Source organism: Vespula pensylvanica, chromosome 2 (assembly GCF_014466175.1).
Source record: "Vespula pensylvanica isolate Volc-1 chromosome 2, ASM1446617v1, whole genome shotgun sequence".
Classification (NCBI taxonomy): Eukaryota; Metazoa; Arthropoda; class Insecta; order Hymenoptera; family Vespidae; genus Vespula; species Vespula pensylvanica.
Window position 1 is genome coordinate 3,433,348 of NC_057686.1, and position 26,859 is coordinate 3,460,206.

Consider the following 26,859-nt stretch of genomic DNA (forward strand, 5'->3'; position numbering starts at 1 on the left):
ATTTTTTAAGAATTCGAGTTCGATTGAAAAAGGAAGCGTATCGACGGTACATTGAAAAGATAATTTCTAACGTGAAACGAATCCATTAGCATATTACAGAACAGACATTTTATAGCTAACAATAAGCGTGTCTATATAAACTAGTCAAGTTATTCCTTTGCATCAATTATCGATACGAGATAGCTTGTCATACGTCTGTAACGCGTTAAATTCGAACCTGGCGACGTCTTATTTCGCTTCAAGATGATCCACGATAGATCCTTTTCGTATCAGTTTATCCGCTGTAGGTGACTTGGTTCTCAGGATACAGGCTCTTCTTACTAGGATCGTTATCTTCTTTACGATCAGTTTATAGAATTCGAACTTATAGTAGTCGAGTTCTCTTTCATTTTTTAAGATCTCACGGAGAACGATGGAATAGTCCGCTATCTAACTCGAAATGGGGAGAAAAAGAGGAAAAAGAAGTATAAAAAAAGGAAGAAGGATGAATTGGCTGTGGGAAGAAACAGAAATGAAAGGACCGTGTAATTTATCAAAGACGAGAAGGAAGAAGTCGGTCGAACTCGAGAGTCTTCCCTTCCTTCCTGCCTTCCTTCCAAAAATTTCCACCTCTTTCAACAATGCTATTTCTCTGCGCGTTTTCCCAAGCTAAATTGAATCGCGAGAAGACGCGCGGCAAGCGTTGCTCCTTACAAAGGGCTTGTGTAATTCCTCCCGGACAACGTCTGCGAGCTTTCTCGACTCGAAGTAATATGGCGAAGTTCAAATTGGAATATCCAGGATCGTTTAACTGGGACGTGAGCTATACGGCGTTTTCGAACTTCCTCTTTACTTACGATACTTACTTCCTATAATTTTACTCGCAATCTTCGCCGTTATAATATCAAAGTTCGATAAATTTTTACCATTCCGTTTAAATCAGAATAGAAGAGTAAGAAAGAACGAGAAAAGATTCCGACCGTTTTAACTACGTTTACCACCGATCGCTTCTATAACAACGAGAGTTCTTTTCCTTTTTGTAATGTCCTTTCTACCACCCGGCACACCGGCCAAGCTTCGATACTTTATCATAATAATAGCTCGAGATACTGCTGAAAAATCTGGTGCATTATTCATTCTAACCCCGTTAACCGTAGTAGCACGCTGACTGTAGCACGTATATTTCAGACGGGAATAAACAGTCACCTCGCAATATATCCGACTTTACAACTGACAATGTCAATAACGTCCCGGCCTTTATAGTACTTCCTGCTACCCTCCTCCCTCCTTTTCTCTTTTACCCTTCCCTCCTCTTTTTCTCTTTCTCTCTCTCTCTCTCTCTCTCTCTCTCTCTCTCTCTCTCTCTCTCTCTCTCTTTTTCTCTTTCGCTCTCTCTGTCTCTTCCTGTGCAATAATGCAAACTGGACATGTATAAATTTTGGTAGAGTTTGGCGTCCAGCATAAATACCATTGAAGAGAATGTTCCTCCTTTCAAAAATAACGATCGTCCTCTATATAACAAAAAAAGAAGACAATGAAATGATCAAGAAAAGATGATTTCAACTTTAAAGAATTTATTGTTTCTTCGATTATTTATTTTTTTTTCATTACCGATACTTTTTGTATTAAGCATTATAAAATGACTTTTAATTTCGTGATATTTTATTATCCGATTATCATTTTAAAGTTATTCGTTCAATCGTACTCTTATAATCGGATTGGATTACTATCTATATATGGTTTATAATTATGAATTTAGAGCACGAACTTAGTCTCGTAACCGCTTATACTCGTATCGATTGCATTCGCTGATACGCATTGTCGAAAAGTGCCTCGTCATAAACGTAATCAAGCAGAAATGTTACGCGATTATACTGATATAGTTCACGTTATTACCACCGATTAAGCGGATATAATAGCTCTCCGATAGAAGATTTATGCTTCGCCGATGTCGCCCATTATCGAATATTAATTTCAATGTACCTAAGTATTTATTGAAGCCTACGTATTCCTAAACCGCTTGCATAATAATTTCACTCAAACAAAATGAAAACTATTTCTTCCCGAAAAAAAACGCATAAAAAAAAAGAACTTGAGATTTATAATAATAAAAATAAATTCAAATACTTTTCTCGATATCATCTCACGATTGTAAATAATATTTTAATAAGCTTATATAGCTGATAAAACGTTTAAGATACGATGAATTATGTTATCTCGATACCATATTATCTCGATAAACTCTTTGCTTTTAACTAAAAAAAATTAAGTCAATTTTAAATTCATCCTGCCTGATACTTTCTCAAAGTCAATCGAATCGCTCGGTCGATCAATCAATAGAGGTAAAGAGAACGAACTATTATAGTAGAACGTAATAGGTTGTTTTTTGAGCCTTTTAGAAGCGCAAGATCCGTAGATCTATCTCAATTAGTTTGCGTTATTACAGTCGAACAAGGTTCGGCTCGCATTACCAGTTATGCTTACCAACCGGAAATGACGGCTCGGGCTAAGTTAGTTTCCGCGGCCGGTTACCGGTACTGACGCAGGAAGGAGGGGCTAAGGGGATTGCAAGAAGAGGGAACAAGAGAGAAGACGATGAGAGGAAGAGGCTAGAGTTAGAGGTCGGAACGCGTTCAACTATAGAGAAATAGCAAGATAACTGGCGAACGGCTGAAATTTCGGTTTTGGAGAACGTCCATAATCTTGCCTCGCCTTCGTGACCTGACAATAATAATTCAAGCGAAGGTTCTTAGCCTTACTAACGTTACAAACTCGCTTTCTAGCCTCGTGGGTGTAATACGAGTTTTACCCATTCTATCAGACTAGTATTGTCTCTTAATTCGCAATGATGTTTGTTAATTTGAAAATTAAATAGTTAATGAAATAATTAGTTACTGAAAGTAATTGCAAGTTGTTATTCGTCACACTCGTTCACTCAGGATTAAATAATATTAATTTTCACATATGTTCATAAATCATTTAATTACTCAAACATTAATTATAGACAAAAGATGAATAATCTCGATCTAAAATGAATTCGACCTACTTATTACAGTAAACCAGACAACGGTTCATAAATTTTTCATTATTATTCATAACCAAGTTCCACATTAAACATAGTTGTATATTTAACGCAACTAGAAAATTATGTGTGTAGATTGAATAAATAAACAGAAATGTACTATGATATACTTAGAGATAATGCAAAAAAAACTATGGCTTTATCATTCTAATGTTCTGTATACGGTGAAAACTGTTTTCTCTAAAAGGGTATTTTATAATTAAGTACGCTCTTTATTCGAATATCTTAAAAATAGTCTCTTTAAATATATCTTTATATATTAAAAATATATGTATTAATTCTTATACAATGCTTATTTTAAAATCTCATAAGAAAAAAATAGTTTTCGATGATCGAAATTAGCATTGTGGTTAGATCCATCGAAATTCATGATCCCATCAATTATTAGTCTAATGCATAATTTACCTCATCAGATCACTTTGACTCTAAGTCTGGTTATCATGATTTTCAATCTCTATAAACGTTACTTTAGGATATTAATATCAATAATTTGTATTGTTAAAACAGATCGGTACCAATCGTTTTATTTTCCAAAAATATAAAAGAAGAAAGTATCGATTTTTCCATTTCCATTTAATAAACCATATATGCTTTTGTTTGTTCAATTTAATCATCGACGAACTTTCATTAGAGAAAAGTATAAATTGGAAATTACGTACTTTGATCCTTTAATTAATCACAATAGATAGTAATTTTGTACGATCTTTCCCTAACCGCAGGCGCCACTCATTTTACTTCGTTTGAGCGTTTGTTTATTGTTCTGGGAAACCGTAACATTAAAACGAATCATTCGTTTGTTCGTGCTTATCCACACTTACATATAATACACACACACACACAAATATATATATATATATACACATATATAGGTATAACCAGATAGGACAGAAATAGAACGCTTTACCAGTAAATCATTGGTTGGTCGTAACTATCGGCTCTGTTCAGCTTTCTCCTTCTCTCTCTCTCTCTCTCTCTCTCTCTCTCTCTCTCTCTCTCTCTCTCTCTGTCTCTGTCTCTGTCTCTGTCTCTGTCTCTCTCTTCCCCTCCACGTTCACATGTGCGTGAGAATGAATTATATTATCCGGTAGATCACCATTAGCAGGCCGCACGTACTGAGCCTCCAACGATATTACGGATGGAAAATGATGTCCCTTCGAATCGACTAGCACCGCAATAGTACTAGTGTGAACAGGGATATTGACGCATTTTCTCGTGTAATCTATGATCACCCAAAAGTCTTTCCAACTTGTCTTATGGTCTGAAATTGCTATTGAATTGCCATTGTTCCTCATGAATATTAAATGTCCTTCACAAACTTATTATCATATACTAGACATGTTATCCTTCCTCACACACATATGTTATATGATATTTTAATGTTTTTTAATACTTAACATTAGTTATTATTATACTATCGCGTTAATACTGTCGTATTTATTTATGTAAATGAAACTCTTATCGACGATATGATTCGTTTTATCAACATTAAAAGCTTAATAAAATATCTACTCTAAAATTATACTTAATATTTTTTTAAAACAAAGGTCATGATAATATTCGTGAAATTATAAAAATATATGTATATCTATTAAAACGAGTTTGTAATGAATGTATATCGTATTGATATGAATCGATAATTTTAATAAATCTAATATCAGTAATAAATTTAAGTAGATATCGAAGAACTAATTGGTGATCATTATTTGATCATTCCTATTTCCTTTCGAAGAGATGAAATCGTCGACCTAATTCCTCTCTTTTTCTCGTTTAATTAACATTTCCCGTTGAAGAAAGCTAATGGACGATCTCGTCTTTAAAAATTGATCGCTTCGCAGGATTCATTATCTATTCCTGAGGTCCAGTTTCCTTTATATCTACGGAATAATTGAATCAATAGATTATTCTATCTATTTTTACATTTTTGTAAAATAAAATATCAATATTAATTATTTTCATCTTTTATACTTTTTTACGTTTTTACGTTCTTATATTTCTTTAAAAATGATTGCGTGAACAGATTTAACGAGTGCGTTAGCAAAAAAAAAAAAAACTAAAAAAAGAAAAAGAAAAAAAAACAAGGACAAAGAAACTCCTCATGATTGGTAAAGTTTGAACAAGATAATTAGAAGAAAAAGAAGAGAAGTTTTCTCTTTGTTAGCAACCACCTCTCTTTCGCAATTTCCAGTGCGACAGATCATAAAGACGGAACACCGAAGTGGGATCTTTGTAATACTCCAAAGATATTGCCACGAGTTGACGCAGGCGCACTCAGAGTGGAAGGAAAAGCTATCAACAGCTTTACGACCCAATACATTCGATCCACTATAGCGAACGTCCACGTGTCTCTCAACGGATCGCTCTTATGATTCATAGAGATATACATGGATACACCATTCCCTCTTCCCGTTTCTTTTCTTCTTTCATAGTGAGGTCATTCGATCCCTCCCGCATATCATGGTCTAAACTCTTCCCAGCACCCTCCGAAGTTTCCTCGTTCAGGCTATTTCGCCCAACGATCGGTTCTAATGGTTCTGTGTAGGTCGCTTTTATCGACGATTCAACCTTCATTCCTCCTCTTTTCTTACCACCAGCAACCAGCATTATCCTACGATGTACTTTTTCGCACTTCTCTGTAATCTCGATGTGGGGCCCTGCTTCTTTCCCGATAGTGTCAATATACTTATTGAATTTGTTCGAAAGAGCTATCCTGTCAAGAAAAACAGATATCGATGGACGACGATGCGATTAATGATACAACATTTCTTTCGTTCCTTTTACATGTGTTTTAGGGATATTATTTTTTTATGTTATTTTTCACATACATACATATATATATATGTGTGTATATATATATATATATATATATATATATATAAATATAATATTTGTATGAAATATTACTTTTCTTCATAATTTTACGTTACGTTTATTTTCTCTGTATTATTCATTGTAATGAAATTTCTTTTCTTTTGAGAAATTTTAACTTTCTTACGCGCTACATAATGATTTTTTTTTCATAAAAGTGTTTTAATACAGACTTTTAAGAATATATTTCTTTGAAGTTAAAAAGTAAAAATGTTTACTAAAGTAATGCTCTTTTTTCCTTGAGTTATATCCGTCTTTTTTAAAAAGTACTCTAGTAATTTTGATTTTCTTTATACATAGTTACTTCTCACTTTTAGAACACAATGTTTGTTCGAGATTTATTTCTCACTTATAGAGCACAATGTTCGTACGACTTGTTACGTGCTTTATGATTTCCTTGAGAATAATAATAAACTATCTCTTAGTTGCCGCTTCTCTGTGTCTTCTTTTGATATGCGTAATTTTGGAAGCTATAAAATCAAGTGTAATTTCAAAATCACGAGAAACAACTTGATTCTGCATTTATTATTAAGAATAAATTTATGATAAATATATGATGTGCCAAGTTTTAGAAATGTAACTTAAATAAAAGTTCCTCGACAATTATGAGAAATTTATAATTTACAAAAATTCTAAATCAATATGAGTAATGCAAACACTGTGAAACGACAAGAAATGTTACTGTTGTTTCGTAGCAACAAGCAATTCATAAAAAAAAAGAAACGACAGTGGTGGCTGAAAGTAGAATATATACGCCTTTCGACTGTGAGATATTGAAAACGCAAAGAAACTCATTTTGAACTTACGTACGAGAAAGAAGAAATTCTTTCACGTACGAATCTCAAATTGGTATGCAAAAATAAACCAAAAGGTGTTGCGATCGTGATTCAATGCGAATTTCAACGTATTTACCAATGTCTTCGTGAGAAAGGCTTTCACGGAACTATTGCATTCTTTTGAATGTGGTATTGTAAAATATCCATCAACAACATCCGATGCATTGGAAAAAATTTCTAGCTATGTTTCCATCTAACAAATATATTAAACGATGAAGCGTATAAAAAACATTTTTTTATTTTGTCGATAAATTCTATTAAAATTATATCCTTTCTCGAGAGAAATAAAAATGATCGAACTTTCCACATTCACAAGCAAAAACTAACGAAGTAATTATTGTCAAGCATATAAAAAATAAAATGATACGGAAAACATCATAAATATTGGTCGGCACTATTCCACAAGAATAACTCCAACGGGAGCAAGGGGAATAAAAATATCAAAGCGATGCAATGTATATTTATCTAAGATTAGAAGAGAAACTTTAAAAGAGAAACTGTTTTCAAATGTGATATTTGCTATGTACCGTTATCTATAAATCATTTCAAAGATTACCACATTAATTAAAAAAATCAACGAACTGTCTCAGTTTATTTACTGTACAAATGTATAATACTATCGTTTATGTAATCATTACACGTAATTTCTAAGTAAAATCAATAATAAACAAAAAGACAAGAACTATCGGATGGATAACGTTAGTTTATGTGATGTAAAATTTTTCTACTTTCCGTTTTTCCATGAACTATTTTTTCGATATTATCACAAATGGAAAACGATCATTTTCATTCTTGCTCAATACGGAGCTAGAGGACTAGGTCAGCTCATGATTTTTGTTCGCACATTTCTTTTCGAAGGAAGAACAGCACGCTTTTACTCTGATACGATGGTAAAACTAAATGCTGGCTGAGCCAATCAGGCAACTAGGTATGTGGCACGCTTGTTTTCACACGTGACGGACCGTGCCATTGAAGCTGCCTGCCGGCTGCCGTCCTGAAAATACAATCTTCCACTCCCTGTAGAGAGAGAAAATCTCGGCACCGTATAGCCGAGATTTATACGTCGAGGATAAACTACACCACCTTGCGTTCTTTAACAGCTATTGATATTTATACCATGGCCAACATACACAAACTTTCCGTAACGTTTCACTCTTTGTTCCTTTCACTAGGTGAAATTCTATCGAACTATAACTTTTGATCACTATAAATGGATTTAACCTAACCGACGTATAAAAATTGATTGATATTTTATATTACCTATAACATCATCGATGGAGAAAATAATACCAAAGCGATCAGGTCATGTTTATAATCCAAAATCATAATCAATAGAGAATCATAAACCTACTAATATTCTGGTCCGAAACAAATGTAAATTCTCTAGATATTCAAGGATAATTCTAGTCTCGTCCGACAAATATTGTTCATTACTACTTGGACTTCGAAACTCAAGTCATCGCCACCGAGAGCTACCATTTCGCTAGATTGTAGTTTCTGTTTCAACATCTTACTCTCTTGACATATTGAGGAATTATATGATATATCTATAGAATGTTGACATTTGAGATATAGCTTAAGTCATATTGAGATGCTTTAATAAATATTTGTCAAAAAATAATTGAAGTATCACTTTAACAATGTTCTGAACAATCTAATTAGAATTTTAGTGAATAATTATTGATCGAAAATTAAAAGATATATTTGTCTTTTGCAACAAAGAGTTGATCTACTTAATTGAAAGAAGAAATCGTTATATCGATGAGTTCATTGATACTAGATATAGATAATACGGCTTTTTTTCGTCTATCGAAGCTTGCAGATATATCGAAGTTATTGAGAAATTCAATAGCCGGATCAATGATACAATTCATGTAAAAACAATGATAGTTTCAAGTACGTACAAGCACCTACGTGAGAGAAAGAAAAATAGAAATAAAAATCAAAAGAAAAAGAAAGAAAAAGAAAAACAGAGAAAGAGAGAGAGAGAGAGAGAGAGAGAGAGAGAGAGGAGAGATCGAGCTTTCCCTTTAACATCGCGTGGCCAGTCGAACACGTAACGTTTGCTCTTTCAACGGCGGAAGGGAATCCGCGTACTTCCACGTACTTATCCGAAACGTTAAGAATGCGAGAGAAGGCACGAGGCATATTAAAGGTACGTGCGGCACTTTAACACTCACAGAAATGTTGAGAGAGAATCACTGAAAATACACGTTACGATAAGCATTCGTTTCATCTCTCTCCTCGACTGCCATTTTTGCTTCTTCCAGTCGTTAAGCGACGTACTCGTTTGAAGTTACATTTCGCCAACTTCGTTCGTGTTAGCTACCCAAATCGTTGGGCAATAAATGAGAAAAAAGAAATGTAAAAGGAATTTATAAAAAGTAACGTACTGCAACTTCTCGTGTTTACATTATTGTACGTTCTCCATTATTTCTTCGTAACTCTATATGTCTGCGTCAACTTTCTGGCCCTTTTGACGAGACCAGAAAATTGAAAAAAAAAAATACAAAAATAAAAAAAAAAAACAGGCCCAAGAGAAAATATATTGTATACTTTTTGAGACATAAAGCAGAATAGTAATAAACCGAGCTTTGTCACGCTTTTTGAGCCCTTTTGGTCTCAGTTTTTTAAAGTGTTTACAACGACTACCCTTACCGACAAATACTCAAATAATGCTTTTTCAGTGGCGGCGTTAGTAAGATTAAGCTACGTATTTATATCATTTTCCTTTGGACCCTCTTACTTTACGTAAGAACTTTTTTTTTCAAGTTCGCTTCATAGCTTGTATCCAACTTTTTATACGCGCAACTCTAGTCGGTACTGACTGCCAGAATAGTTTTCTCTCTCTCTCTCTCTTTCTCTTTTTCTCTCGCATGAGAGAATCCCTTTCTCCATTTCTCTCTTCTTCTTCTCTTTTCTAACGAGTTACTAACACCAACAGAACATGTAAACGCCATATCCATACGCTATATTTCTCCTTTGCGAAGCGCCCTTCTAAATAATTGTGTACCCCGTAATAAACTACTCTTTACGCAGTACCTGTTTATTCGCGTACGCAAGGGAAACCTAATTTTCTCATTCGGTATTTCGACCACCGTAAAAGCATTCGTTATGCAACTTACACTATCGTTTACCTCGATTTACATCCAAAGCTTTTGACAAAGATTCGAGAAATTTTACCTTTCTTAGTTTCGTTTTATTTTTTCTTTTATTCTCCATTTCTCTCTCTCTCTCTCTCTATCTCTCTCTTTTTCTCTGTCTTCCTATCTATCTATCTATCTATATATATGTATATATCTCTCTTTGCGGACGGCTTACGTCGAGAACTGTCGTTGTGCTTTTCCAAGTATACGTTATAGTTAGTCGAGAGACTGTAGACTTTCTGAAAGTCTTGAAAGCTTTTGAAAACCAAGTTGCAAACATTCAATCTCCGCGTCGCTGCTACGATAGTAGATATACTTTAGTTAAATTGAAATACGATTGCTTGAGGAAAAAATAATTAATTTGAATCATAAAAGTGTATCTATAATGTTTTAAAAAATTCTATATTTATATAGATATTTCTAGTCGATGATGACGATTTATCATTCATCGATATAAATATGTTATTATAAAAAGATCGACTCCCTCTCTCTCTCTCTCTCTCTCTCTCTCTCTCTCTCTGTCTCTGTCTTTGTCTCTCTCTGTTCTCTCCCTTTATTGAAAGAACAAAAAGATATTTCCATACTAAAATGCTTGTTAAAGTTACTACGTATTTTCCTACATTTGCATTTATAGAATCTGAAATCCCGTTTGTTCTGCTCTGATCAAAAAACAGTTTCGATTACATTTCTCTTCGTATCCATTTTATAAAACATTGACGGAAAGATGCATTACGAAACATTTTAAAAGGTAATCGATGTTGAAACAAAGACGAGACGTTACTTTGAAGAAGGAAAAAAAATATTCTTTGAGGAAAGAAAGTATTGGGAAATACTGACGAATGTACACAAAGCTACTTTTACTGCGAAAAGAAAATGGGCATGCAGAAAGAGAATTGAAAAAAAGTTCGTAAAAATAAGAAATATTGACAGTTTTCAAAATTCAGACATAACTTCAGTGTATCATTGGAGATCAATAAAATATATTTTCACTTGAAACCAAATTTGAATAGGTATATGATAGAAATAAAACGACGAGCTTTTCGTTATTCAGCCCCTGTTAAAATCTCTATTTTAATTATCCTTCTTCGTTTCGTTCGAATATATCCCTGGCAAACAGATCTGTATATCTGTAAATGCGTGGTGAGAGTTAATAGGTGTTGAACACGTCGTCTCGGCAGAGGTTAAACTTGGTATCGCATAGAGGAAAGAGGAGAGATGGGACTATGTCATGGTGGTGTATGTACGTCGTTACACGCGTCCACGTAAGTATATCGATGTTATATGCGGTTTCGTATACATGGGGTGGTTCGGTCAAATCGACGTTGGCTGGGCGGAGCACAAGTCACTCACAGCTGTCCCCTACACACGAACACCACGCATGCGAGGCATTAATCATATCGAGAACACCCTCTCTCCTCTTCCTCTCTTCTTCCTACTATCGCCGTTTCGAACCCACTCTATCTCTCTCCCCTATATCTCTCTGTCTTCGTTGCTCCCTTCTATGTCCGTACCGGTCCTTGCAACGTCCACCGATCATGCACATGCACGTTGCACGCATACTTGGAGTCCAGATAAGCTCCAAGTCGAGCCTAATGACGATGTCAATCACTGTTCGCGGTCTCGGCACCGATTTACAGCCGTTCTACCTCTCTTCCCAAACTTTTCAGTCGATTTTCGACTGCTCGCCGCACTCTTTTGGCAACTGAATTTCCGATGTTTCGTGGCTTCGAGGTTTATGAATGGGTTCGTGGCGTTTCATACTACATGAAAAGCGTTAGAGAAGAAGGGTGACCATTAAATCCGCAGGCGTTCTGGTTAATAACTCGTGGTAAAACGACTGAAGTCTAATCGTAGCACGGTTTCGTGTTTTGATTCGATATCAAAGCGTTGAATGAACGAATTGTATTCTTACAATGAGTTCTGTTAATACTTGAATATTAAAAGTCAAGATACACATATACATACATACGTACGCATATCGTCGAATATTCCATATTGTTTCATTTAATATTGTTCATCACTTTTTATTCGAAGGATGTGTAACTTCTGCTGCAGGTATGAACATAATGTAACTACAAGCATAATAGGGAAATGCTGTCGACTTATTTCATCAGTGTATAAACTTGTGTAGGTTACAACCCTCTCGCGTATAACGTAACAAATGGGTTATTGTATGGAACTTTTTTATGTGGTAAAGCTGACAAAAACAAGAATACTTATTATTATATTATTTAATTCTTATATTTTTATAATATTTACTTTAAGCATTTCTTTCTTTTTTTTTTAAGTTTTCTACTTGAAGTATTTTCTCATTTCTTCCACTATTCGCTTTGAAATATTTTTATTATTTTGCTCAGCTTTTTCTTGCAAACATTTTCATTAATTGCGTTTATTTTCTCATATACACGAGCATATTTATTCAAATGTCTCAGTAGATAATAATTCTAATCGATAATCTATTATAAATTAGCGCTAAATCTTCACATTTTTTATTCTGAAAAATAAAGTCGGATAGAAATAAAAAATGTAATAAATATAGTATTTTTGTCTGTAATACGTTTTCTTGCAATAATTTTAATTCGTTCATTCGCGCATTCGTATATATAAATCCTTTTATATAAAAATCATTATATTTGTATATAACGATATAAATATGGGAAACTAAAAAATGTGAGTTACTAACAATAGTATTCAAACACACATTAAGCCGATTATTGGGTTACAGCATAAAAGAGATATAACGTTGAAATCACACGCTTCGAGCGAAAGATGATGAACGATCTTAACGAGGATTTGAAATTTGCGAAACGAAGAAAAAGATATTATGATTTAATTTAACAGCAATACTTTTCGTATTTTATTTATCTTTATTAATTATATTTCTTGTGGCCGCTTAATTCTTTAAAATTTAATAAACAATTTTAAAAATATGTGAGTCGTTTATTATTGCGTTATTGGATTACAGAACTTTTCAAGTTCTTTAAGAAATCTTTCGGACCATCAAACTTCTCTAGACTTTATAATAATATGAGATGTAAAAAAAAACATTGGAGTAAACAACTACGTCTAAAAGATAATAAAAAAGTATGATAATAATTACAAACGATGACCAAGCAAACTTAATTTCTGATAAAACTTAAAAGACAACAACGAGTTTTATTCTCAAAGTTATTTTTTGCTCGTGTAAATGTCCGAGTTATATATCTGATATATTTGCCTTTTGTAAATAGTTAAATACTCGTCTATTCATAAATGTTACCTTCTTTTTAACCAAAAAAAAAACTTGCGGTGATATTTATAGACGATATAATTAGATAGTATTGTTTAAGTGAATCTGACAAGCATCGATTCGATCGTCTTATTTCAAATGCAGCGAGTTATAATAACTACTGACTTATGTTATTCTCGTAGCACATATCCAACGTTTGAAATTCTAATTTGTTCCCCATTAATTTAATAAGAACATGCAATGAGAGAGAATATCACGCGTAGGCATACGAGCGTGGAAAGCGATAAAAAGCTTTACTGCGATCGATGGAACGCCGCAGCTTTCGTGCTTGTCCCTCGTACATTGTTCTTTCAAACTTCTCAGGGAAAAAGTGTGCACTAATTTATGCAGATACAGATGCTCAGAATTTTTTTCCCATAGGCATCATATGTAATAGCATTCGTTTACTTTAGATCGTAAGTAGAATTTTGTAATTTTATATTATTACCAAATTTATTTACACTACGAAATGTCAATGAACACAAATGTGTCTCATTAATTTTCAATCGATTCTTATTATTAATTATCAGAATCAATGATCAATCAAAAATCATAGTAATTATTAGAATCGTGATTAGAAAGTATATGTGACGAAAGTATAAAATTCTTTCAACCGCGATCAATACGATGAATGACTTCTAAGTGCACAATTGTTAATACAAATTTAAGACAAGGATATATATACGTTTGCTCGTGTAAAAGAAAGGTGTTAATTTCATCGCAGTTCGCTTATATTTTTCTGAGCCAGCTGTATGTCGAGTTACGTTGAGAGGGTTTACAAAAGTGTAATGGAAGAAATTAAGTCCCGTATAGTTAATTAAACGTCGCTACCGTAGAGATGTAATACAAGGTAACTTTCTCTCTTTTTCTCGCCCTCTCCCTCACTCTCTCACTCACCCCTTTTCTTTCTCCCTCTCCCTCTCCCTCTCTCTTTCTCTCTCTCTCTCTCTTTTTCTCTTTTTTTCTTTCTCTTTCTCTCCCTTTCATATAACGTGCAGCCTGTCTTTTGTCGTCGCGTGAGTCTGGAAAAGCGATGCGCGTATGCGACATTCGTCGCCGGACGGTTATTGTCCTACCCTTCGCCATCCCCGTCTACCTCTATTCGTATCTCGTAAACGACGAATTCAAAGAAATAAAAAGGCGAGAAATTTCCCCGTACTCGAGTTATTCGCCAAGCGTAAAATCACACTCAACGAAATAACTCGTTTGTTAGAATCGAGCGATCGGAGACATTAAAAAAAAATCGCTTAAAGTGTAAATTACCTCTTACGTATGTTTTTTCCTCGTCATTTTTTTCAGTACGTTGTACAAAGAAGTATTATAGTAATCGTGCTTGTCGATATTATTTCTCGATGAGTAATTCATTCACAATTCGCGAAATGCAATTTGGCGAGCCAAATATTTTTTCCGAAACGCACGTTGACAAAGTAATCACGTGTGAAAAAAGTTTGTGTCACCGGTTTAAATGCGAATTAGTGTAACAAAAAGAAAAAAGAAAAAAAGAAAAAGTACCGGTTAGCTGGCGGCAACACATCTGTGCGAATTTTGATAAAAAAAAATTTGAATTGCCTGGCTCGTTTTCGCTCGTCGAGAAACGGCACTCGAAAACTAAGCTAGCTCGTAGAATTTCGACTCTGTGAAGGCTTACCACGTAAGCTTTCGTGAAATTCTTGTAATCCTCGAAATTGTAGAGACATAAAATACAAGAGAGAAAGAGAAAGAGAGAGAGAGAGAGAGAGAGAGAGAGAGAGAGAGAGAGAGAGAGAGAGAGACGACGACGATGCAAGAGGAAAGGAAAAGAGAAAGCTGGTGCTTCAACCGATTACTTCAATGCTCTTTAAATCTACTTAATTACTTGGAAATAGACCCACACCGACTTAAAACATGCCCGAAAATTCGAGTAGTGGATAAACTCGTAGCTTTATTTACCTTCGTGATCGACTGGTATTTCGCTGGATAAAATCGACTATCTTTTGTCTCTCTCTTTCACCCTCTCTTTTGTTCTTATTCTCTCTTGACGAGAAACGATAACATTTCCTCCCGCACTTTTGTCGTCGTTCCGACAGCAGGAAGAGTCGTTTGAACTTACGACACGGACGACGATAAACTCGTTTCTTCGCTGTCCTCTTCTTTATTTCTTCCCTCACTTTCCTCTCATTCTCTCCTTACTCTTTCTCCTTCGACTTTTTCTTCCCCACTCCGCCGGTTGCAGTCTTATCTCAAAAGGAAACGAAGATATTTCGAACGATGGGGTCAGAGAGTAATCCAAAGTTGAAAGGTCTTTCGATCTTTCTTCCTCCTCCTTTCGCCTCCCCCTTCTCCTTTTCTCTTCTATTCTTTTATTTTCTCTTTTCTACCGGCAATAAGCAGTAGTACGCGTAAAAACGATTTCGCCGTTTGCCCGTTCCACGGCTTTCGAAATTGCCTTTACAGTTGATTCTACGTACCACGTGAGTAAGCTACGATGATCAAAATCCTTTTCTATCTTGTACTGTCGCATTTTCAATAATTCCGATATCGTTCCTTTCCTTTTCTTTCGGCTCTAGTAGTTCCGGATAAGATATAAGTATATCTCTATAATCAGATTAAACGACTACCATTTAGATTTTCTAATTTGACTCGAGATCATTCGATTATCTTTATTTAAAAAGGAAAGAATAAAAAAAGAATTCATTCCTCGAGCTGAGTCACAAGCTCGTATAGCCTTACGTTCGTATAACTCGATTCGGTTGGGCATAAACCTTTATTAAAAAAGGATCGAGAAAATGAAGAGGAAGATTACAGGACGCTAGAGAATATTATAGCGAATATTGAATTCGATTTGCGAAGAGTACAATGAAATGAGACGAAGAGAAGGATATGGAACTCTCGAAGCACTCTGATTGAAAATAGTTCGGGTTCAATCTCGGTCCATGTAGAGACTTTCCCGAGTGCTCCTGAATAAACACTGACTTTCTCGCTTCTCCGCACGAGAATCAATTCTGCGGGCTAAGCGAGGTGCTAAGTTCCTTCTGTAAGAGCGAGTCATAGAGATACGAGAAGGTGGGAGAGAGAGAGAGAGAGAGAGAGAGAGAGAGAGAGAGAGAGAGGAGAAGTAGAGTGAGCATAAAATTTAAAGATCGGAGCACGTCGTTTCCCCCAAAGAATCGTCGACGATTCTCTCTACTCTTTTTACTTTTCCGACTCTTTCATTTTCTTTTAAAGACGAAAATAAAAAAGTAAAAGGAATTGGTGAAAAATCGACGGTACGATCTATCGATACGCACTGAAAAGCACTACACTCGTTTCGCTCATCCATCATATTTAAGATTTCGGATTAGATCGTGTATCCATTTAAAAAGAAACTCGCAAGAATCTTCTTTCTTAACTCCCGCGAGATATCTCGCTTTCCCAATCGAGAAAACTGCAAGAGAATCCTACTAGTCGAGCGATTTGTTTTGCAGTCTTTTCCTCGATAAGAATCCTTACAAATCGATGTATCTTTTCGGATATTCCCGACGTTCATCTTTCTTTTCCTTTCATCCCTCTCTCGTTCTCTTTTTCTCCTTTATTCTTTTCTTTTTCTTTTCCTTTTTTTTCCTTTCTCTCCCAATGAAACGTTTGAAGTGCAGACAGTTTCATCGACAGATGCCTTCGCTTTTATTCTAAAAATTCTCATCGATCTCTTCAATTCATCTGCATTATTTATTATATTCTACATCTATCTGTTATTTCTATTTCCACGTAATTTTATTCGTTATCTTTTGTAATTACGAATTGATATTCGGTTTAATATTCGGTGTCGAAAAATTTCTAAATATCAGAATTTCAAAGATATAAAAGGAAAGTATACTTTTAATAATAATAATAATTATGATGCATTAATAATTGTCTGATTAAAATTTCAACTTATTGAAAGTTCTATATTAAATTACAAAGCAATTAAATATAAAGCAGTTCTCTTAAAATAAAACTATTATATTTATTATGTATCTTTGAAACTACACTCGCTATTATTGACTCTCATTTCTCGAAAGATCTGTATTACACCGTAGAAAAATATTTAGAAATGTTCAAACGTACTATTACTTATTAACAGTCAAAGTTTGTTTTAAACAATTTTCCATAATGGTACATCAGATCTTCTATTACATTCTCTGTCTCTATCTCTCTCTCTCTCTCTCTCTTTCTCGTTCATTCTCTTTCAAACTATTTGCCAAAACTAATTTTTTTTCAGGAATCAAAGTTGCATGTAAAAGAAAGAGAGAGAGAGATGAAAGAGAAAAGTTAGAGAGATACAATAAAACAAAAACAGAAAAAATTCACGTCTGGTTTGCTTTGGGCATTGGAAAATTTGTATTTCAATTTCTTTTAACAATTTCAGAAATTCGGTAATTACGATCTTCCTGACAGTCTTATGAGAATTTCGATAATTAATCGAACTTCTCGGTTTAAGAACAAAATAGATAGAAGGAGAAACTTGATCAGATGCTGACAATTTGGCTATCGGATTTCTTAATACTTGGCTAAGGATTAGAGAAGAGAAAAAGAGAAACAGGGAAAAGGTTATGATTAATGATACGGTATCCAAAAGAAAACGACTTAAATTAATGAGTGTCGAGACGAACGATTTAAATCATTATTCCATGCCGAAAAATGAAATTTTCTCAGTGGCTCGTCGGTTATACGAATTTTGCTATCAAAACCGATCGTCGTTCGAACTCTGACAAATATTTACCATTCCGAAATGGAAGGAGCGACATATATTTTACTGTACGTGTGTACATAGTCGTATGCCATTGGTAAATCATGTGTTTCCTGTCGATGATATATCGATTCAAATTTGTTGTTTAGACTGTGTTCGTTAAAGAGGATAGCCCAAATGACGAAGTAAAAATTCGCTGCAATTTATTTCTCTATCTGATATAACTTTATTTCGTTTATTATATTTTTTATAAATCATCTATTATATCTATATATATATATCAATTCAATTCATGTTTCGTAGAAAGAAAAGTCAATAGATAATGTTAGCAAATTGCAAAAAAATTATTTAGCATACATAACGTTGTTCTTTCATATTTTCTTAACGCAATAAACTAGAAAGAAAAAAAAAATATTGCCTGATGGCCAAAAGATTTGTAAATATTGCTTTCATATGATGCTGTGTCTTACGTACACACATAAAACAGCGTTCTCGACATCGTGCTTCAACTTCTCGTTTTTCTTTCCTGTCTTATTTACGTTTTCCATCCTCTTCCCATCTTCTTTTCCCCTTTTATATCATCTTGCACGAATAACTACCTTTACCATCAGCGTTTCGTTTTCTCCGCAAAATTTCTTTTCTCTCACGAGTGTTACTTTTGACCTCTTTTCGCGGCTGATCTTTAAAATCATTTAATTCGTATTATGCCAGTTGCCAAAAGAAACGGAGTTAGCAAGAGCTACACGAGTATTTCACACGAAATTGAGGGAAGAAAGTAGAGTTTGTGTGGTTCTTTTTGGTTCTTTTCAATACGACAAAATAGACAGAAAGAAAAGAAAGAGAGAGAAGAGAAAAAGAATGACTTAAAAAAAAAAAGATAAAAAATTTCGTATTCCATTAAAATTATATCTATAACAACTTAATTAGAATATTTCGCTGGGAAGAATATATATAAATTCGTAATATACATATGTAAAACTTACCTTTTAATTTTTTAATTAAATTTACCGATAAGTAAGTGAAACATTAAGAAAATTAAATAAATAAATAAATAAATACATACATACATACATACTACATACATAAAATCTTGTTGCGTGATTCGAAAGGAATCTTTAAGATAGTAGAAAAATGAGAAGGAAATAGAGGAAGAGCGAGTAGAATAGAAAGAAAAGAGGAAAGTTACTTTCGCGTTATCTTTAACGTTCATTTTAATGAACCATCAGCCCATTATACTTTCACGAAAATGGGAGAAACGATGATGTTTCGCTGTGTCGTCGGTTTTTGCATTTATCACCTATAATTAGGTCGTGTTCAACGTTAAAACTCCTCTAATGTAATTTTTTATACGTGCTTTCGCCATCACCGTTGTCGTCGTCGTTGTCCTCGCTGTCCTCATTTTCATTCTTGTCCTCTTCGTCTTAGGATAATTAAATTCTATTCTACCTCCTCATCGCGTGTAACGAATATCGCGAGCGGGAAAGGCGGTAAGTTTGTAAAAGGCGGTATAATGTTAAAACCACGATGCTAATGTACTCTCGTTATGAAACAGAGAAGGATTGAGACAGAAATAGAAAGAGAGAAAAAATAATACGCGTTTAAACAACTAATTTATAAGAAATTATCTACATCTGAATGAAATTAATGTTTTAATGATCGTTCAGAAAATGATTAATATGTGCCTGATTAAATTAGTTTCTATAGTGTTTATACTGATAATATATATTTATTGGAAATAGAGATATCCTATAATAAAATAGGCATTGTGAATATTGAATAATATATATAAAGAGAGAGAGAAAGAGAGAGAGAAAGAGAGAGAGAGAGGAAGAGAGGGAGAGAGAGAAAGAGAGAGAGAGAGAGATTAGCTTAGATTTATAGCATGTCAATATGATGGGTTCGTTGAGATCCGCCTTTCTTTTCTAATTAGCGTGGTCATGGAACTGGAGAATCAGAAGTACTGGAATAAGTGGAAAAGAGAATAAAGATTTCAAATAGTCAAAATAAATTATACAATAGAGAATGATATACAATACACAAACCTTTCAAAAGGATTTTAATTGTTTTTGCTAATTGACGTTGTTTGTTATTTCCTTTTAATCAGTCTCAGATCTTTCAAATATCATCGTACAATAATTACTTATGTACCAACATAAATCTATACAATGTTTCAAAACTAGTATATGCTAGTATAATTTATAATGCAAATCATTTTTATCCTAAAACAAATACGTAAAATATAATTTTATTAAAGATAATATTTTGCCTTTCAGAATCCATCTCGAAAGAAGTGAAACTAGCGTTCGGCTAGAAGGACGTTTCCAGATTACTCAGATCGAGTGTAAGTCTATGATCTAATATAATTTGTTATTTTTGGCTAATTTTAAAAATTAGATCATAAATTCAAAATATTTGAATTAGATAATAAATTAAATTCCAAAATATGGAAAGAGATAATATTTTCCAAACTTACTAAATTTAATTCTTATAAAAGATACTGCAGTACCTCGTTACATTTTCAAAGGAGAAAATAATAATACGCTTAGACAGATAAAACTTTTGGGTAGATCTATTATATTAAAGAGACTAGATACAATAAATGATGCATTTCGTCGTATAAAAATATGAGGTACAATTATTCTGCCTGGTAAAATAATACATTATACTTAGAAAGAGGATTGAGAGAATGTTCTATTATTAATTAATCAATTTCCGGTGTACAATACGATCTAATTCCGTTTTAATATACGACGTGGACGACTCCAACAAGGTCCGGAGATTGAAGATAAATTCGTAGGATTAATTCGGATGGCCAAAATTGAGTACACCGAATAGAATCGATCGTCGTTCAAAGTTTAGTTAAAGTCCAAGCGATAGTTCCTCGTGAAATTCGATAGTTTAAGTTTAACTGAAGTTCTTCCGTTTTGTAATCTTAAGGATAAGATCGATGTCATTTAAAGTAGGTATTGGAAAGTCGCAAGATTAAAACATGGTCATTTTCGATATCGAATTTCTTAATTAATTTGTTGTACTTTTATGATATTAAGAATGATTAAATTTCGGTATCAATGGTAAATAATTCTAATATTAACAATCACGATCGATAAGTTTTTTGACATCGAAAGATCGATCGTGTTTCGAGTTGAAACGTTTCTACGAAAAGCTTGTTACATTGTTAAGCCAACTTGTCATCAATTTTATTCCCGAACTATATCGTGTTTCCTTCCACCATACATAACCATTCATTCACGTAGAAACTTATTGTATTCAACGTAACGATCACCGTTCGAAGCTTTTCTGCCAATAGAACAATACCGAGAGATACACATTCGTCGAGTCTCCGATAAAATCTATGTATTATTTTCACCGAAACTATGGAAAAATTGTTTGAAAGAGCACAGATAGAAAAGGAAAAAATCATAGATAAGAATAACGGTAAATAATAGCGAATTATCGAATTGCATTCATTAAACTAAGATCTAATTTTCCAAAGAACGAGACAAGTTTGTGAATTAGCTTCGCTTATGAATGTCGTCCATATATTTGTGTGCGTCTAGATATGTGTGTACGTCTCTCTATGTATTTGCGTTGGATAAGGCGAAAGAACTTTCTGATACTTTCATGCGACTTGGAGTTAATAACAACTGTGCGTCTCGCGACGAACTTGCTAAAGAAAAAAAGATGCAAGAGAAAGAGAGAAGGAAAGAGAGAGAAGGATAGAAAGAGAGAGAAAAAGAGAAAGAGAGAGAAAGAAAGAGAGAAAGAGAGAGAAGTAAGTAGTATTCCTCGCTCTAGATTTATAAGACGATTCGGACTTATTTGAAAAGTTGATGCAATTCCGCGGCCATGGCACACAGCCCGTAAATATCCGAGAAACTCTGAACTCAAGGAATAATGTACCCTAGCTTTATTGCAGGACTGTTTGCATAACTGTTAGATGCATTTCGATATGTAGCTATGGAAAGCCAATGACAATATGGCCAAATGCATCTGGCTTTTATCGGTACGCTCTACAAAATTCAGTAGTCATATCTCGTATTTCGTGAAAAAGTATGGAGAAGATGTATGTATCATAAATTGAAAGTTGAACATACAGTATAAGAATTTCGAAATCTTTTATCTTTATCTTTTGATATATCTTTATATAGGTCTTTGATTAAATTCGAGAGGAAAAGATATCATTCTTGAATAAAATTCTCCTTTTTAAATTACAACATATAATTCAGATGCTTTGATAACTCATTTAATCGTTTGTCTCTTATAACGTATTAACAGAAATTTGTGAATAGAAAAAATTTATGACGTATTAGGCTTGTCATGTTTTACAAAACGATATTTTTTTCTAAGCTTCACGATTAATCGTTAGAAAAAGAACGTAATGAGAAAGAAGGTACGATTCATAGCGGGTGGTTGGTTGTCTCTTGTTCCTGCATTATTGTTATAGAATGAAAGACCTACTAAGAAATTGCTTTGAATTCATCATGTTTCTCTGTCCGAGAGATTCTCTGTAAACCCTACATTCTCTCTCTCTCTCTCTCTCTCTCTCTCTCTCTCTCTCTCTCTCTCTCTCTTATAGGTAAATGAAAAATATCCAGGTAACTTCATTCCTTTTTGATACCTACATAGTTCAAATTAATTAAAAGAAAAACAGAAACACGCATATTAAGAAATCGTAAATTAAAATCAAATAAAAAAGGTTCATAGGATAAAGAATCACAAAGATCGTAATTCGTATCAAGTATAAGATTTTTCGTGCATCGCGAAGGATTTTCGTGACTTCATTATATTTAATAATAAGTGTATGACCAAATGGTAGGAGAACGTTCGTGTTCAGACAGCGGTAACTCTTTTCTAGAATCACGTTTTTAAGAAGCACTCGTTTGAGATTGTATCCAAGCGTGTTTTCAGAATGTTCGAAAAATTCCATAAAAATCTTTTGACATTCCGCGAGTCTGGGGAACGCGATCGTTGACGCCATCGGCCATTCGAGTAAAGCGTAAGGAAGCCGACTATCAGAAAATGTTATAGCCAAAACTATTCTCTTTTACCTTGTAAACGCTTCGTCGTATTCCGACCTACGTACAATTTGTTAATACAACGTGGCGTGAGTAAAAAGTATTAAAGCATTTTTACTTACAAAAATTCTTCTCGAGGCTAAGTAATATATTAAGGTATTATCAAGTACGTAATATCTTTTCGTGACGCGAACCAAATTACCTCAAGAGGATTACCATGAAATTATTTTCTCGGGTCAAAGTACAACTATACAATAAACCTAATATCCTTCTATCTCATCTCGCTTGCGTAACGATCTCTACATGTGCATTTTTCCTTTCTTTTAAACCGTAAATCGTAAATCTGAATGAATACTTTTACATATTACTAATCTATAGATATTATGTACGGTTATCGCAGTAACATGTATACCCTGTAATTCCTTCCTATAAATATGTGGATTTTTCGTTGTACAAAATATCAACGATTGTTTTTTTAAGTTTCTACATCTTAAATATAAATATATAATTTGTACATTTTACTTCCTTCTTTCTTCTTTTTGTTTTTTTTTTGTTTTAAATACTCGCACATATAAATTCTTTGTATTATCGCTGAATGCGATTCATCACAGACGTTATCTTTCTTAATACAGCTTTAAGATAATCTTAGCGATCCCTTAGCAAACAGCTGCACGCCTTTACCAACCCCTTCGTGCAGCTGCGACCACCGTTTTGGTAAGCCGAAGGCTTTATTGTACCAATACATTTGTCTAATAATACGAATTTTAGTAATTACAAACGACGCACTTGTCTAAAGTCGAACATAAGTCGGACGTATAACACATTACGTTATCTATTAGATAGTAAGACGAATCGTTGAAGCTTCGAATTTAGAAGCTCATTCAGATATTTTCAAAAAAAAGTAATCGTAGTTGAAATAATAAATAAAATTCAATAAGAGAACAAGAAAATTCATTGATACGAATTTAATATCTTTCAAAAATATAGTTCTCTATAAAATAGAAATAAAACTCATTTTACTATCTCTAAGAAAATTCCTAAAAGACCGAATATTACGATCGAAATTCGAGAGGAAACATCCTCTCGATGTAAATCTCTGATATTGTTTATTATCTTGTCTATTGGTTGACATTTCTATATAGATTTCTACATTGTTTCATACGACCGTCATTCTTCCTTATGATCCTCTGCAAAAGCAGATGGTACTCTATAATCACGAATACTATGTAACACGCTTGTCGATGTACTTGCTCGATACATATAAATGTTCAAATGCGGATACCATTTACGTGTAATACGTTGAAACACATCTATAGATTTCTGAGATTATATAAAGGAACATTAGCACCCCTTAAGCATACTAGCAGGTGTATATGGACTCGACACAAATATTAATACCTTCTGTTCGGTATCCAAGCATAACCTTTCCTCCTTCTCTCTTCCCTCCCTCCTTCTCTTTTCATCTGAGTTTCCAAGTTTCTATCTTTATCTTTCTCTGTATATACGTATATCTATATATAAATGTATAGACAACTTTACACAGCAAACTGTAAAAACATACGATAGGAAGGAAAACCCTTTGTTACAATTCAGACCTAGATTTTACCAGATATTCTTATAATCTTTCTAAGAAAGTCCCTACTTAATTTTCTCTAAATAATATTACAACGAGATTTGTCGTAATACGTACATATTGAAAATGGTTTCGAGAAAAGAAAATAACTAAGAAGGATTAAAAAAAAAAATAATAAATATTAGACGAGGTTTCGATCTTTTGAAAAAACTGAAATAAACAATAGATTAATGTAAAGAAATAATAATAATAAAATAAATAAATAAAACTAACATAAAGGAATTTAGATACAGAACGTTTATCTCTGACAATTTTCTAAATCTTCATATTAGCTAAAGATTCAAATTTCTTAAGAGTGAGTTTTGATAAAAAAATTCTACTTATAAAAATAAATCGATATAATCTGTCTAATCGTAACGCATGTATCTAATCGTATATATTTCCTGAAAAATACGTTCAGAGAAACTCGACTTACGTCTCAAGAGAAATTCAAGGAAATCTCTGTAACGAGCTTGACAGCAGAGCTACAGAGATTAATCGTAAGATAGTGAAACTCTATAGTCATTAGTGGATCTTCTTGAGTGTAGGTATTAAGTTCTCTAATCAGAATACGATACTCTATACTTCTACGCATGAAAGAGAAATCGTCGATTAATAGTCATTACTATTCGATGAAAATATTCAATGGATAAACAAAGGAAAAGAATGAATAAAACACGAAGTGTAATTCGTTTCATTGTTATTTCCACTTTGACTTTTCAATTATGTTCGTCTCGATATTTAATAATTTATAATTCGAACAAAAAAGAAAAAGAAAATGATAAAGGGACAGATGGCTCTTCCGATAGATTTACTTTTCGTTAGAAGGAAAGGGAAAAAAAATAATGGCGAATAAATTAAACATCAATTTGCTCGTTCGAAATTAATTCATCGGAATTTTTTCCAATAATTCTTAAACGAGTTTGAACGACATACTCGTTATTATTGTCTAAAGCGTATATACGATGACAGATATGAAAGAAAACTATTTTAAATCGGTATCGATAACGTTTTCTAGGCGTTCCTGAGAATATGAAAAACGTTAAACGATTATACATCGAGTATCGAACGACATTATTCATACGTAATCGATTAGCAAAGAGTTATCGACGAATGGACGACCTCTGGTTCAGAGAGTTCACGAGTTTTGTTGAGCTGACACGACGATATTCGCGTTATTATTAGAAAATGCAAGATTAAAGCGACGCCTTCTTTATCGATCGATTCCGCGTCGGTGGCCGGTAGACGATTAATCGAACGCGACACCCTATTTCTCAATACGTGCAAACTCCACGAATGTACGAGAAGAACTAATGCTGTGTTTGTTGACAGGCTGATGGTAGACAGATATCTTGTTTACATTAGCGATAACTCTCTACGTTCGTAAATATTTCTTTTACCTCAAAGTCTACAAATGTAAAACTAACTTTACAATCTTTTATTTCTCTTTTATTTTTTTCCTTTCTCTTTTCTCTTTACGATATTTTCTACGTTAATAAATATTATCTTTTCTGAGAATATATTGCGAATCACGGTCAATGTAAAAGGAAAAATGTATCGAATTCGAAATTCACAAGTTTAAAATCTACCATTTCTGCAAGTCCTAAGTACTTTTTTCAATCGATGAAACCAACTTTTTACAAAACTTAACCGATCCTTCGGGTATCCATGTACTTCTTTCTTTCGCTTCTTTCTTTCCTTTTTTTGTCTTAACTTTAAGACGATATCAATCCTTCTTCCGAAAGTATTAAAAATGATTATGAAAACTTTCTCATCGTCTTTCCGGTCACAGAGCATAGCTACGTAGTAGAAACTGTAGCCAGAAACTGAGCGTTATTCGGGAATCAAAAGAAAGAGGTGAGAAACTTTTGCGTAATAAGTATCGAATAAGCGAGAAAATTGTAGCAAACTGCGCATGCGTCCTTCCCTTTTTTTCATTCTATACAAGTGTTTTCTTTCTGCCTCCCTCTCTCTTTCTCTCTTCCATTTCTCCGAAGAAAAAACTGAACCAACCAAAGTTCAGAGCCACTTACCTTGTCCGAGAAATCGTAAAGTTTTTAAAAAGTTCTAAATTGAAAATTAAAAATAAGAGATCGGAGATATCGTTTTTATAAGCCTGGGATACAGCTTACTCCTATCTACTTTCTTTTTTCATTTTAACACAAGATAACTTTTATACTATATTTTTCTTTTTCAAAAATTCTCTGCATTTTACGATCGTTTTTTTACTTAACTTGTTACTAACTGTTAATGCGTTAAGGTAATATAATGATTATTTATTTTCCATTGTGACTCTAATAATCTAATTTCAATCTGAATAAAATTGGAACGGAAATATGTATTTTTTATAAATCTTCCAAATGGATTTCCAA

The 26,859-nt window shown here is 33.5% G+C and overlaps 1 protein-coding gene across 7 annotated transcripts in view; it reads left to right on the forward strand.

Moving 5' to 3' along the window:
• LOC122637822 overlaps window positions 1-26,859 on the forward strand; it is a 231,169-nt gene that overhangs the window by 184,107 nt on the left and 20,203 nt on the right. For all 7 annotated transcript variants that reach the window (XM_043830218.1, XM_043830220.1, XM_043830222.1 and 4 more), the window contains one exon: window positions 20,134-20,201. The gene's annotated coding sequence lies outside the window, so the exon portion shown is untranslated. The remainder of the gene's footprint in view (window positions 1-20,133; window positions 20,202-26,859) is intronic.